Raw genomic sequence first — 13,842 nt, forward strand, 5'->3', positions numbered from 1 at the left:
AATCCATTCCATGGACTCCATGAGGACTTACCCCTGCCCCATGAAGTCGGTCTAACTAAGCTAACCCTTCCCCCTAACTAGTTTCCATCCTGTGCCCCGGTCAAGGGGGTCTTCCACCCCTTGCCCAGGAATCCTGTGCACCCGAAAGTGAGGCTTGCTTCTTTTTTTTTTTTCCCCATGCGCAGCACCTGCGCGGCAACTCAGAGCTCGCGCACTTTACACCTGCCCGTGACGTCATGCAGCTGCACGTGTTCCTCGTCCCTCCTTGGACGGGACCATCCGGCAGAGATACCCCTCCTGCCGGATTCCAACCCCACGTGCAGCCATGACGTCACCGTGCGCATAAAAAAAAAACAAGCACCACGTCTCGAGGGGTTCCCCACGCGAACACATGTGCTTTGCCCGTTGGAGCTTAACACACACGATCGCGTTGAGAACCCGTCCGGTCCAAATCCGTTTACCTGCCTAAACTTTGTCCGTCCGCGGGATCGGCAAATCCACCGCGTGCGTTTCCGGACCGGGACTTCACTCTCGCAAGCGAGCACGTGGTGGTCTCGTGCGTTGCACAGCACGAACCGCGTGCTCACTGCTGGGTGAACCCGGCACGGTCCGCGAAACAACTACAGCCGCTGCCCGGCTTTCGTTTCTCCCATGTCGCCGTCTCCGTCTCCATTCCACACACGCATACCTGCGTGTTACGACGCACACAGTCCACACCATTAAACTCACACCGGGAGACGCGGCTGCGTGCTCCCGCATGCCAACCGACATCTCCCTCACATACCGCTCTCTCACACACACGGTCTCCCTTGCACACAGCGACCTTGCATACGGCCGTTCACTCACGCGTGCCTCACTACTCTCACACCGTGCCTCATCCACACACGCGGGGGCACTCACCCGCGGTACCTCACTCATACACACGGCGACACTCACACACGCGGTCTCTTCCACACAACGTCCCTCACTCATACACGCGGGGGCACTCACCCGCGGTTCCTCACTCATACTGGCCGTTTCACTCACACACACGGCCTCTTCCACACACGGTTCCTCATCCACACACGGTGCTTCATCCAAACACGGCGTGCTGGGAAGCACGCACTCCAGCACCATTGCCACCACACCACTCACACACGGGGTCGCTTCCACACACGGGGACGCACTCACACTGGCCGTTTCACTCACACACACGGCCTCACTCACACACGGTGCCTCATCCACACCCGGCGTGCTGGGAAGCACGCACTCTGGCACCATCGCCACCACACCACTCACACACGGGGTCGCTTCCACACACGGGGACGCACTCACGCCTTGCACCACACACACAGGGACAACCACACTGGGGATTCGAGTCCCCACAAGGGTCTCCGGGGCCTCTATACCCCCCAAGCTCTCCGTGCACCCGTCCACAGCACTCGTCCCCTCAACCTCGCAAAGCACGACCGAACTCACCTGGTCGTGACTCGCCTCAAGGGGGCAGACTCCCTCCCCTCGTTCCTGGAGGAGGCCATCCAGGTGCTCGCACTGGGTCCCTGCACGGTCCGCGAGCTCACCCCCATTATCCTCCACGACCTCCGTGTGTGTGTGCGCGTCACTTACCCCGTCTTCATCGTGTTTATTGGTCTCTGCTTCTTTCTGGCGTCTTTCCCTTATCTTTATGTAGGTCAACCTTGCTTTCTCTTTAAGTCGCTCCCGTCCTTCCCTGTTTTTCACTCCTTGCTCTTTCATGATCTCCGCGTACCTCATCCTTGCTCTCCGTATTAATTGTTCTTTTCTTTCCCTCGCAATTACTTTCACCTCGTCTCTTGTCTCCCGAATTACTTTTTCCTTACCCGCCTCCACCGCGGGCCTGTCAGCCGTTGCACCCCCTTCCAGCTCGTTTGCTCCCACACGTGGAGTCGCCATTCCGAGTTCCCTGCTAACGGCCTTCATGCCCGCCTGCAGGCATCGGCCCATGTTCTGCGTCTCACCCCGCAGCTTTTTCGTTTCTTCCCTCATTTGCTGTGTACTCGCATCAATCTTTTCGTTCATGCTTTTTATTTCTGCATTCATTTGTGCCAGCATGGTGAATAGCTGGGCCATGTCGGATGCACTCAAGTGAGCCGTTTCGGCAGGGGTTGGGGAAGGGTCTTGGTGGAGAGGGGGGGAGGTGTCATACACCGCGGCCGCTGCCGCACCCACCTCGGGCCCTGGGTTCAGTTGGGCGAGTCCGTGTTCCTGCACAATCAACATTTCCTGCTCGGGTATTCCATCCTGGACCATGGATTCTACATTACTACACATATACATTTCTAATACCCCCGGCTCCCGCTCGCCTTGAGACGCCATCTTGCTTCTCGTGAAGGGTTAATTTAACTCGCTCGTAATTTGGAGGGAATCGGGGGTCGCTTCTCTCACCCCTGGACCGATTCCCGTGAATTTCGCTGGAGACAGGAGAGCCTGTTGTCCCGCTCTCCAATACCAGTGCCGCGAGGAGGGCGATGAATTTGTATCCCATTCCTGACACCAGTGTTGCGGTCTTCGCGCCCGCCGGCGTGCGGACGGCCACGTAACTCGAATCGCGGCACGTCGCCCACCGGACAGACAATCCAGTCGTGACCCTCTCGGACTAACGCCGGGAACCAGTCACGGGTGGACCTTTCGGTCTCACCGCGATCGAGCCAATCAGCCCCCGCGTGGGATAGGGTTGCTCGCCAAATTCGACCTACCTAAGTACCCACGCGGAGGGTAGACCGGGCGATCGCACCTCGCCGCAGGTCGACTTCGGACACGGGCCACTTAAGCGACCCGTTCCGTACTATCAGAATAACCGAGCGGTGTTATCGTCGACCTCGACGGTTCGATTAATTATCGGGCGTATTCAGCCCACTACCAACCCTTTACGTGAAGCAAGATGAGGGTTCAATGGAGGAAAAGACGAAGCGAAGCGGGAGAACAGTTCAACAATAAAGCACATTTATTCGCGACGAACGGAAAGCACACAAATACAATTCCACCAAATGCACACAAAAAAAAGAAAACACAATTCCATTTACACAAAAAGCAAACATAAAAGTGAAAACACAGTGCAGAGCTAATACCGACTACCGAGCACACGGCAACACATACAATTCTACTTCACAGACGGCGCCGACAACACATACCCAAAACCAAGGAAAAGAAATACCCTCAAGAATGAGGTAGGCCTGAGGCCGAGAACGGGTCGGGCCTACCCGTCTGGTGATGAGACGTGGAGCGGCGATGGCCCCGCAACCCGCGGGCCTCGTGGACAGTGCCTGGCAGGGGGTGGGAACGGGGCCCCCTTGGTCGCACTATCTCAGCGCGGGGGGAAACAGGAGGGGGTTGCTGATGCTCGGGGTATAGAGGATCTTTATTATGTGCGACGAGCGTCTCCACCTCGGCCAGGTCGCGCTGTCGGCCTCCCTCGGGTGCAGCTTCCTGCACGACGCGAGCACCCCCTCGTCTGGTGTCGCCGCCTTTCCACAGCTCCGTCCCCTCCGTTCCGACTCCAACGCACACGACGAGCAGCTCCACCGCCCGCGAAGTCTTGACCCTTTGCTTCCGACTCTCCTCTTCTTGACTCTCCGACCTCGTTCTGCTCCTTCTCTCGTTCCGACTCTCCTCTTCTTGACTCTCCGACCTCGTTCTGCTGACTCTCTCGTTCTTGACTCTCCGACCTGTTCTTGTTTGCGACTCTCCCCTTTTGACTCTTCGTTCCCTTTTTGCTGACTCCGACTGACTCTGACTGACGAACACGGTCCTTTTATCCCCCCGTAACTTCGCCTTTGACCCCCTCCCTTTGACCTTTCACCTCGCTCCCCATTGGCCCGAGAAAAAGTGGGCGTGAAGGCTTTTTGATCCACAAATTTGCATATATCGATCGTTCTGGAGGCGGGGCCAAATCGCCCCTCGCTCACCGATTGGACGGCAAAAAGTGGGCTTGTGTCGTTTTTGATCCGTTTTTGAAGCAGAAAATCCGTGATTTTGTACACGCTGTTCAACGTGCGCCCCACACGAGTCCAGCATCGGTGCCCATAGCGGGGCAAGAACGGTGGCGATGCTACGGTTGTGAGGTGTGCGTGAAGGTCGTGGCGGTTGTGGTGAAGCGGTGGTTGTGGTCGGTGGTTGATGTTGTGGTTGTGATCATGGCGGTTGGTCCAAAATAAAGATAGTAAAAGAAAAACAGCTATCCTAAAGAGTCGCAGCACGTATAAATGACATGTATTCCCACTAGACAACGGGTTTGGGCCTAACTACACATGCACTTACCGAGATACCTCACCTAAGGGACCTGAATGGTGGTTTGCGAATCTGGTAACCACAACAATATATATATATATATATATATATATATATATATATATATATATATATATATATATATATATATATATATATATATAAAAATATATGTGGTGTATATATATATAAAATATATAAAATATATGTTGTATATATATATAAAATATATATATATATATATATATATATATATATATATATATAAAATATATGTTGTATATATATATATATATATATATATATAATATATATATATATATAAAACAAATACAAAATCGAAGACAAAGACCTCGAGTGCTTGGGTGCTGAAAACAAACTCAAAATATAAATGATAGCAAGGAAAATTAAAAACAACAACATATATATATATATATATATATATATATATATATATATATATATATATATATATATATATATATATATATATATATATATATATATATATATATATGTGTTGCGGTTGAGGAAATTCGCAAACCACCATTCAGGTCCCGTAGGTGAGGTATCTCTGAAAGTACATGTGTAGTTAGCCCCAAACCCGTTGTTTAGAGGGAATAAATGTGATTCATTCGGGCTGCGACCCTTTAAGATAGCCGTTTTTCTGTTCTATCTTTATTTTGAACCAACCACATCTCAACCGCCATCACACAACAACCACCAACCGCAACGCCACTTCACAACAACAACAACGCCAACAGCCACGACCATACCTTCACAACTCGCTCCCGCAAACATCGCATCACCGCCATTCCAAACGTCGCCATGGCCATGGACCAGCACTTTAAACCCTTCACCACCTTCACCTCTCCTTCTCCGGCCATTCCCGCACCGCTTGTGGGCACCGAGCGTCAGGCTGTCCTGGCCTCGTGCGGGACGCACGCCGAGCCGCGGGTGCAAATAGCGGCCTTTCCGAGGAGAAGTCGGATCAGGAATGATACACGCCCACTTCTGATCCGTCCAATCAGCAAGCGCGGGGCGGTTTGGCCCCGCCTCCAGGCGCGTCAGAATAGAATCGATATATGCAAATTTGAGGATCAGGGGAGATTCACGCCCCTTTTTCTCCGTCCAATGGGCGAGCGTGGCTCCTCCCCCGAGCTCGTTCTGATCCAGAAATTTGCATATGGGTTCTCCTACACCACTATAAAGCGCCGAGCGCGGGGCGAATTCAGGGAGTTTTTCGGTCAAGGCGAGTTGGAGAAGAGTTGAGAGTCAGTTTTGAGTTGGAGAGAAGGTTGGAGGCAGTGAGTTGGAGTCAGGAAGGTCGAGGCAGTCAAGTCGGGTCTGGAGAGTGGCAGTCTGTCGGGGTTCGGAGTCTGTCAGGGAGCTGCAGAGAGAGGAAGCGTGGAGCGCGGTCGAGGTGATTTGCTGCAGTCGGCTGAGGAGAATTGGGGAGGGGGACCGGATACCTCGTGTCCGAGGCAAGGAAGACGGCGGTCAGCGACGAGGTCGCAGTGGAGTCGCTCGTCGCGGGACCCAAGCAAGCCAGCTATCCTCTTTCCCCAGAGCATCAACAATTCCCCCCTTTTTCCCCCCTGCGCTGAGATAGTGCGAAAAGGGGGCCTCGTTCCCACCCCACTCCAAGCAGTGCCAACGAAACCCGCGAAGGAGCGCGGAGTCGGGGCACCACCGCCACATTTCTGGCTCATCACAAGACACGGGTAGGATCCACCCGGTCTCGCAGCCCACAGGCCCCGTCTGCCCCCTTGTCTTTGACGGTGGCCCTTTTCTTTTGCTTTTGAGTAAATGTGTTGTCGGCGCCGTCTGTAAAGTAAAACTGTGTAAGTGTTGCCGTGTGCTCGCGTAGTCGGTAGTAGATCTGCATTGTTGTGTTTCTTTTGTAACATCTGCTTTTGGTGCATAATTGTTGTAATTGTATATGTGTGCTTTCCGTGTGCCGCGGAATAAATGTGTCTTATGTTGAACTGTTTTCCCGTTTCGCTTCGTCTTTTCTTGAATTGAATCTCCATCTTGCTTCACGTAAAGGGTTGGTAGTGGGCTTAATACGCCCGATAATTAATCGGAACCGTCGAGGTCGACGATAACACCGCTCGGTTATCCCGATAGTACGGAACGGGTCACTTAAGTGGCCCATGTCCGGACTCGACCTGCGGCGAGGTGCGATCGCCCGGTCTACCCTCCGTGTGGGTACTTAGGTAGGTCGAATTTGGCGAACAACCCTATCCTACGCGGGGGGCCGATTGGCACGATCGTGGTGAGGCCAAAAGGCCCACCCGTGATGAGTTCCCGGAGTTAGTCCGAGAGGGTCACGACAGAATTGTCCGTCCGGTGGGCGACGTCCGCGATTTGAGTTACATGGCCGTTCGCACGCCGGCGGGCGCGAATTCGCAACAATATATTTATATATATATATATATATATATATATATATATATATAAAGCTCACGGTGAGTGTGAATTGCGACCCCCTTCAAGGAGATATATATATATATATATATATATATATATATATATATATATATATATATATATATATATATATATATATATATATATATATATATATATATATATATATATATATATAGATATATATATAAATATATTGTTGTGAATTCGTGCCCGCCGAATATATATATATATATATATATATATATATATATATATATATATATATATATATATATATATATATATATATATATATATATATATATATATATATATATATATATATATATATATATATATATATATATATATATATATATATATATATATATATATATATATATATATATATATATATATATATATATATATATATATATATATATATATATATATATATATATATATATATATATATATATATATATATATATATATATATATATATATATATATATATATATATATATATATATATATATATATATATATATATATATATATATATATATATATATATATATATATATATATATATATATATATATATATATATATATATATATATATATATATATATATATATATATATATATATATATATATATATATATATATATATATATATATATATATATATATATATATATATATATATATATATATATATATATATATATATATATATATATATATATATATATATATATATATATATATATATATATATATATATATATATATATATATATATATATATATATATATATATATATATATATATATATATATATATATATATATATATATATATATATATATATATATATATATATATATATATATATATATATATATATATATATATATATATATATATATATATATATATATATATATATATATATATATATATATATATATATATATATATATATATATATATATATATATATATATATATATATATATATATATATATATATATATATATATATATATATATATATATATATATATATATATATATATATATATATATATATATATATATATATATATATATATATATATATATATATATATATATATATATATATATATATATCTGTATATATATATATATATATATATATATATATATATATATATATATATATATATATATATATATATATATATATATATATATATATATATATATATATATATATATATATATATATATATATATATATATATATATATATATATATATATATATATATATATATATATATATATATATGTATATATATATATATATATATATATATATATATATATATATATATATATATATATATATATATATATATATATATATATATATATATATATATATATATATATATATATATATATATATATATATATATATATATATATATATATATATATATATATATATATATATATATATATATATATATATATATATATATATATATATATATATATATATATATATATATATATATATATATATATATATATATATATATATATATATATATATATATATATATATATATATATATATATATATATATATATATATATATATATATATATATATATATATATATATATATATATATATATATATGTATATATCTGTATATATATATATCTGTATATATATATATATATATATATATATATATATATCTGTATATATCTGTATATATATATATATATATATATATATATATCTGTATATATCTGTATATATATATATATATATATATATATATATATCTGTATATATATATATATATATATATATATATATATATATATATATATATATATATATATATATATATCTGTATATATTGTTGTGCTTACCAAATTCGCAAACCACCATTCAGGTCCCTTAGGTGAGGTATCTCGGTAAGTACATGTGTAGTTAGGCCCAAACCCGTTGTCTAGTGGGAATACATGTCATTCATGCGTGCTGCGACTCTTCAGGATAGCCGTTTTTCTTTTGCTATCTTTATTTTGGACCAACCGCCATTGTTACCACCACCAATCACAACATCAACCACCAACCACAACGCCGCTTCACCACAACCGCCACGACCTTCACGTCACACCTCGCAACCGTCGCATCGCCACCGTTCTTGCGCCGCTTGTGGGTACCGGTGTTGGACTCGTGCAGGGCGCGCGCCGAACAGCGTGTACAAAATCACGGATTTTGTGCTTCAAAAACGGATCAAAAACGACACACGCCCACTTTTTGCCGTCCAATCGATGAGCGAGGGGCGAATTGGCCCCGCCCCCAGGGCGTTGGAGGGCGATCGATATATGCAAATTTATGGATCAAAAAGCATTCACGCCCACTTTTTCTCGGGCCAATGGGGAGCGAGGTGAAAGGTCGAAGGGAGGGGGTCAAAGATGAGAGGGCGAAGCTACGGGGCTGATAAAAGCGACGGTGTTCGTCAGTCCAGAGAGTAGGAGAGTCGAGAGGGAACAGAGAATCAAGACTTCGCGGGCGGTGGAGTTGGCAAGAAGGAGCTGGTCGTCGTGTGCGTTGGAGTCGGAACGGAGGGGACGGAGCTGTGGAGAGGCGGCGAGGGCAGACGAGGGGGTGCTCGCGTCGTGCAGGGAGCTGCACCCCAGGGAGGCCGACAGCGCGACCTGGCCGAGGTGGAGACGCTCGTTGCGGGGCAATAAAAATCCTCTATACCCCGAGCATCAGCAACCCCTCCTGTTTCCCCCCGCGCTGAGATAGTGCGACCAAGGGGGCCCCTTTCCCACCCCCTACCAGACACTGCCCGCGAGGCCCGCGGAGTTGAGGCACCATCGCCGCTCCGCGTCTCATCACCAGACGGGTAGGCCCGACCCGGTCTCGGCCTCAGGCCCGCCTCATCTTTGAGGGTATTCTTTTCCTTGGTTTTGGGTATGTGTTGTCGGCGCCGTCTGTGAAGTAAAATTGTATAAGTGTTGCCGTGTGCTCGTGTAATCGGTATTAGATCTGCATTGTCGCATTTGCTTTTTGTGTAAATTGAATTGTGTTTTTCTTTTCTGTGTGCTTTTGGTGGAATTGAATATGTGTGCTTTCCGTTCGTCGCGAATAAATGTGCTTTGTGTTGAACTGTTTCCCGCTTCGCTTCGTCATTTCCTTCATTGAATCCTCATCTTGCTTCACGTAAAGGGTTGGTAGTGGGCTGAATACGCCCGATAATTAATCGAACCGTCGAGGTCGACGATAACACCGCTCGGTTATCCCGATAGTACGGAACGGGTCGCTTAAGTGGCCCGTGTCCGAAGTCGACCTGCGGCGAGGTGCGATCGCCCGGTCTACCCTCCGCGTGGGTACTTAGGTAGGTCGAATTTGGCGAGCAACCCTATCCCACGCGGGGGCTGATTGGCTCGATCGCGGTGAGACCGAAAGGTCCACCCGTGACTGGTTCCCGGCGTTAGTCCGAGAGGGTCACGACTGGATTGTCCGTCCGGTGGGCGACGTGCCGCGATTCGAGTTACGTGGCCGTCAGCACGCCGGCGGGCGCGAATCCGCAATAATATATATATATATATATATATATATATATATACATATATATATATATATATATATATATATATATATATATATATATATATATATATATATATATATATATATATATATATATATATATATATATATATATATATATATATATATATATATATATATATATATATATATATATATATATATATATATATATATATATATATATATATATATATATATATATCTGTATATATATATATCTATACAGATATATATCTGTATATATATATATATATATATATATATATATATATATATATATATATATATATATATATATATATATATATATATATATACATATATATATACATATATATATATATATATATATATATATATATATATATATATATATATATATATATATATATATATATATATATATATATATATATATATATATATATATATATATATATATATATATATATATATATATATATATATATATATATATATATATATATATATATATATATATATATATATATATATATATATATATATATATATATATATATATATATATATATATATATATATATATATATATATATATATATATATATATATATATATATATATATATATATATATATATATATATATATATATATATAGTAACAAAGCGGGCACGAGTAGCTGTCCAATGGCTGGTGCGTGGATCGGGTGAGAAGCGCTGTGTGAGTTGTTTTAAGTGAAGAAGTGAAATGTATGGTGCACACATTGTTTTTTTATTGGACATGGTGTGGTAACAGGGAAGGTCATGGTAGGCGAAGTGTTAGAAATGCAGGTGTCACATGTAAGGCCGATGGGGTGGGGGAGTCATGTGGGTTTTGTGGGTGGGGATGATGTGCTTGTCCACAGGGATTGCTGAAGCTCACGGTGAGCGTGAATTGCGACCCCCTTCAAGGAGATTCACCACCTGGTGGCTAATGGTGACAGTGTCTGGAGGCAACTGGGAGAGGGTCTGGTTGGGCGACCAAGGCGGGTAGGACCTTGGCGACCCAGGAAGGCCAGAGGGGCCAGTGAGACCCCTTCCAGAGTGTTGTACGGGATTAGAGCTGATGGCTACCAGGGGGGAGGGAATCAAAGGGAGCGGGGCGGAGAAACGTCCGGGTTGGACTAAAGCTTACCTGTGGGCATGGTTGCACCTGAGATGCCCCCCATCATCTTGTGGTAACCCACCCCACGGCCATGACGGGATTCAGCCTGCATGATTAAAATGAGGACCATGACCTAGAAATGTGATGATGACCATGGTGTGAGTGTTGTGAAGATATGTGAGTCCCACCCGATCCCGCACAACTTGACAGGTGCAGCAAGGGCATGATGTCCGCATAATTTTGGGGCAAGCAAATTTGAAAATTGGCTCCCCAGGTAACGCTGGGTCTATTAGCATCCACTGGGGGAGGCGGTCAAGTGTAAATATCCTGTGAATAGTGTCGTTAAGGCTTAGAGTAGGAATGTAAATTATAAGTGTTGTGTTTTTATGGAACCTTTTGTTTCCCCTCCCCAGATCACTGGAAGAGTGCTGGGCAAGAGCGATGATCCGGAGGATGGAGTGCAACTTCGCTCAGTGCTCTCATGTGATAAAAAAAAACAAAAAAAAAACGAATGATTGTTTAGGCGAGGATAAGGCCATAAGGGGGTAGTACATTAAGCAGGATAGGTAAGTTAGCTGCGACTCGCTGCCCATTGCCCCTCCTACTTTATTTCGTTAGGTTAATTAGGTGTGAGTCAGTAAGTGTTAAGGCTGGTACGGTAGCGCCTGTGATATACCTTGCAGGAGCTGCGGTACCAGAGGAGGGGGCAGTGTTACGTTTGAGGGGGGGGGTATGCATTCAAAGGGTAATTAGGATGTTTAATTGGGTATGCCATGCTGTTCGAGTTTACCAGGATCTCGATGTAATAAGTAGCAATTCAGTGGTGATAAGTTGTCTAGTAAATGTTCATTTCTTCAAGGGGGGAAATGATAATTGTCACGTAATTAGATAGGGACACGGGATAGGGTAAGTGTGTCTGCGTAAACCCCTTTTTGGTATTCTCTGGAGACTGGCCGTGACGTCACAGGACAGTGCAGCGGATGGATCTGCCCCATGATCACGATTGGCAGAAGGCGATGGCGGTGGGCCAATAAACGGCTCGATTGGAAGTGACGAGGACCAAGGATAAAAAGGTTCTGTTTGGGGGTCGAAAAGGAAGAGGAAGAAGATTACAACCAAAAAGATCGTGTTTTTTTGGTATAGAGGCTGTTGCGCGGGGAGCATCCTTGTTGTTGTGCTGATTCGATCGTGTTCTTGATCGTGTCTTGGAGCCTTGCTGAGCCTCGTGCCTCACGTTGGTTGGCTCTGGGGTTCTGCTGACTCGGAGTACGGGGTCGAACGGCGGGCGGACCTGCCTCCCTCTCCTGCTCGCAACTTGGCGCCAGAACTGGTTCCCTGGCGGCTATGAGCGGACTTGGGCCAAGACCAGGAGGTCGACAGCACCACAGTTTCTCCTGCCCCCCCCCCTGACGAGAGCAAGGCCAGCTCGTCCGACGCCAATCCAGGGACAGTTGCGTCCACACCACGGTCCAGCCTGACCACCAGAAATAGCTACGTTTTGTGTGTGTGTGTGTGTGTGTGTGTGTGTGTGTGTGTGTGTGTGTGTGTGTGTGTGTGTGTGTGTGTGTGTGCGTGCTTGGCGCCTTAGAGGGATTGAGAACTGTATATTCATTGGAATTGTCTGTGTTTTTCCCCACGCCCGATCCCACACCATCCCGTCGAATCGCCCCGGATCCCTCTTCTTGCTGAGTCTTGTTATTTCTGGTAATAATAAAAAACAAATAAACATCATCAACTCAGTGAAAAGTGACTCGTGCCACCTTCCTCGTCCCGTTTGCGGTAGAGCGATTAGAACCGCCATGTTTGGGTTGTAAATAAATAAACCGCCTCCATCGTTTCGGCTCATTCTACGTTGGCGGGACTGTTCAAGTCCCGTGGACGTCACAATATATATATATATATATATATATATATATATATATATATATATATATATATATATATATATATATATATATATATATATATACATATATATATACATATATATACATACATATATACATATACATATATATATATATATATATATATATATATATATATATATATATACATACACACGAGATGACCCGTGAACCCGTTGTGACAGCGGTTGATGAAAAAAATCATTTCAAAAGAAAAAAAAGATAGCTCCAGCGAATTATACCATTGAGGTTGTTTGCATTGATCAAATACTCCCAAAGAGTACTTGACTGAATCGGGAATTGATTTGTTTAATAATTTTTTCGTTGCCCGATTTGAACGAAACTTAATACTGCACACCGTAGGAGAATGGTGAGTAAGGTGGCCCTAAATTTTTGCACTATCGTGTGCCGTTTTGGCTGTACTTCGGGAACATACATACATCCATCCATACATCCATCCATACATACAAGATGAGGGTTTTAGTAACATATATATATATAT

General features: G+C 42.7%; 1 protein-coding gene across 1 annotated transcript in view; it reads left to right on the forward strand.

Annotated features, from left to right (window-relative positions):
• Positions 1-13,154, forward strand: part of IQCK (IQ motif containing K) — a 130,975-nt gene extending 117,821 nt beyond the window's left edge. Inside the window, exon 11 of the transcript XR_015061143.1 lies at positions 11,847-13,154. The gene's annotated coding sequence lies outside the window, so the exon portion shown is untranslated. The remainder of the gene's footprint in view (positions 1-11,846) is intronic.
• Positions 13,155-13,842: the final 688 nt, after the last annotated feature.

Source organism: Eptatretus burgeri, chromosome 8, assembly GCF_056783735.1.
Source record: "Eptatretus burgeri isolate ZD-2024b chromosome 8, Ebu_testis_v1, whole genome shotgun sequence".
In the NCBI taxonomy this organism is placed as follows: domain Eukaryota; kingdom Metazoa; phylum Chordata; class Myxini; order Myxiniformes; family Myxinidae; genus Eptatretus; species Eptatretus burgeri.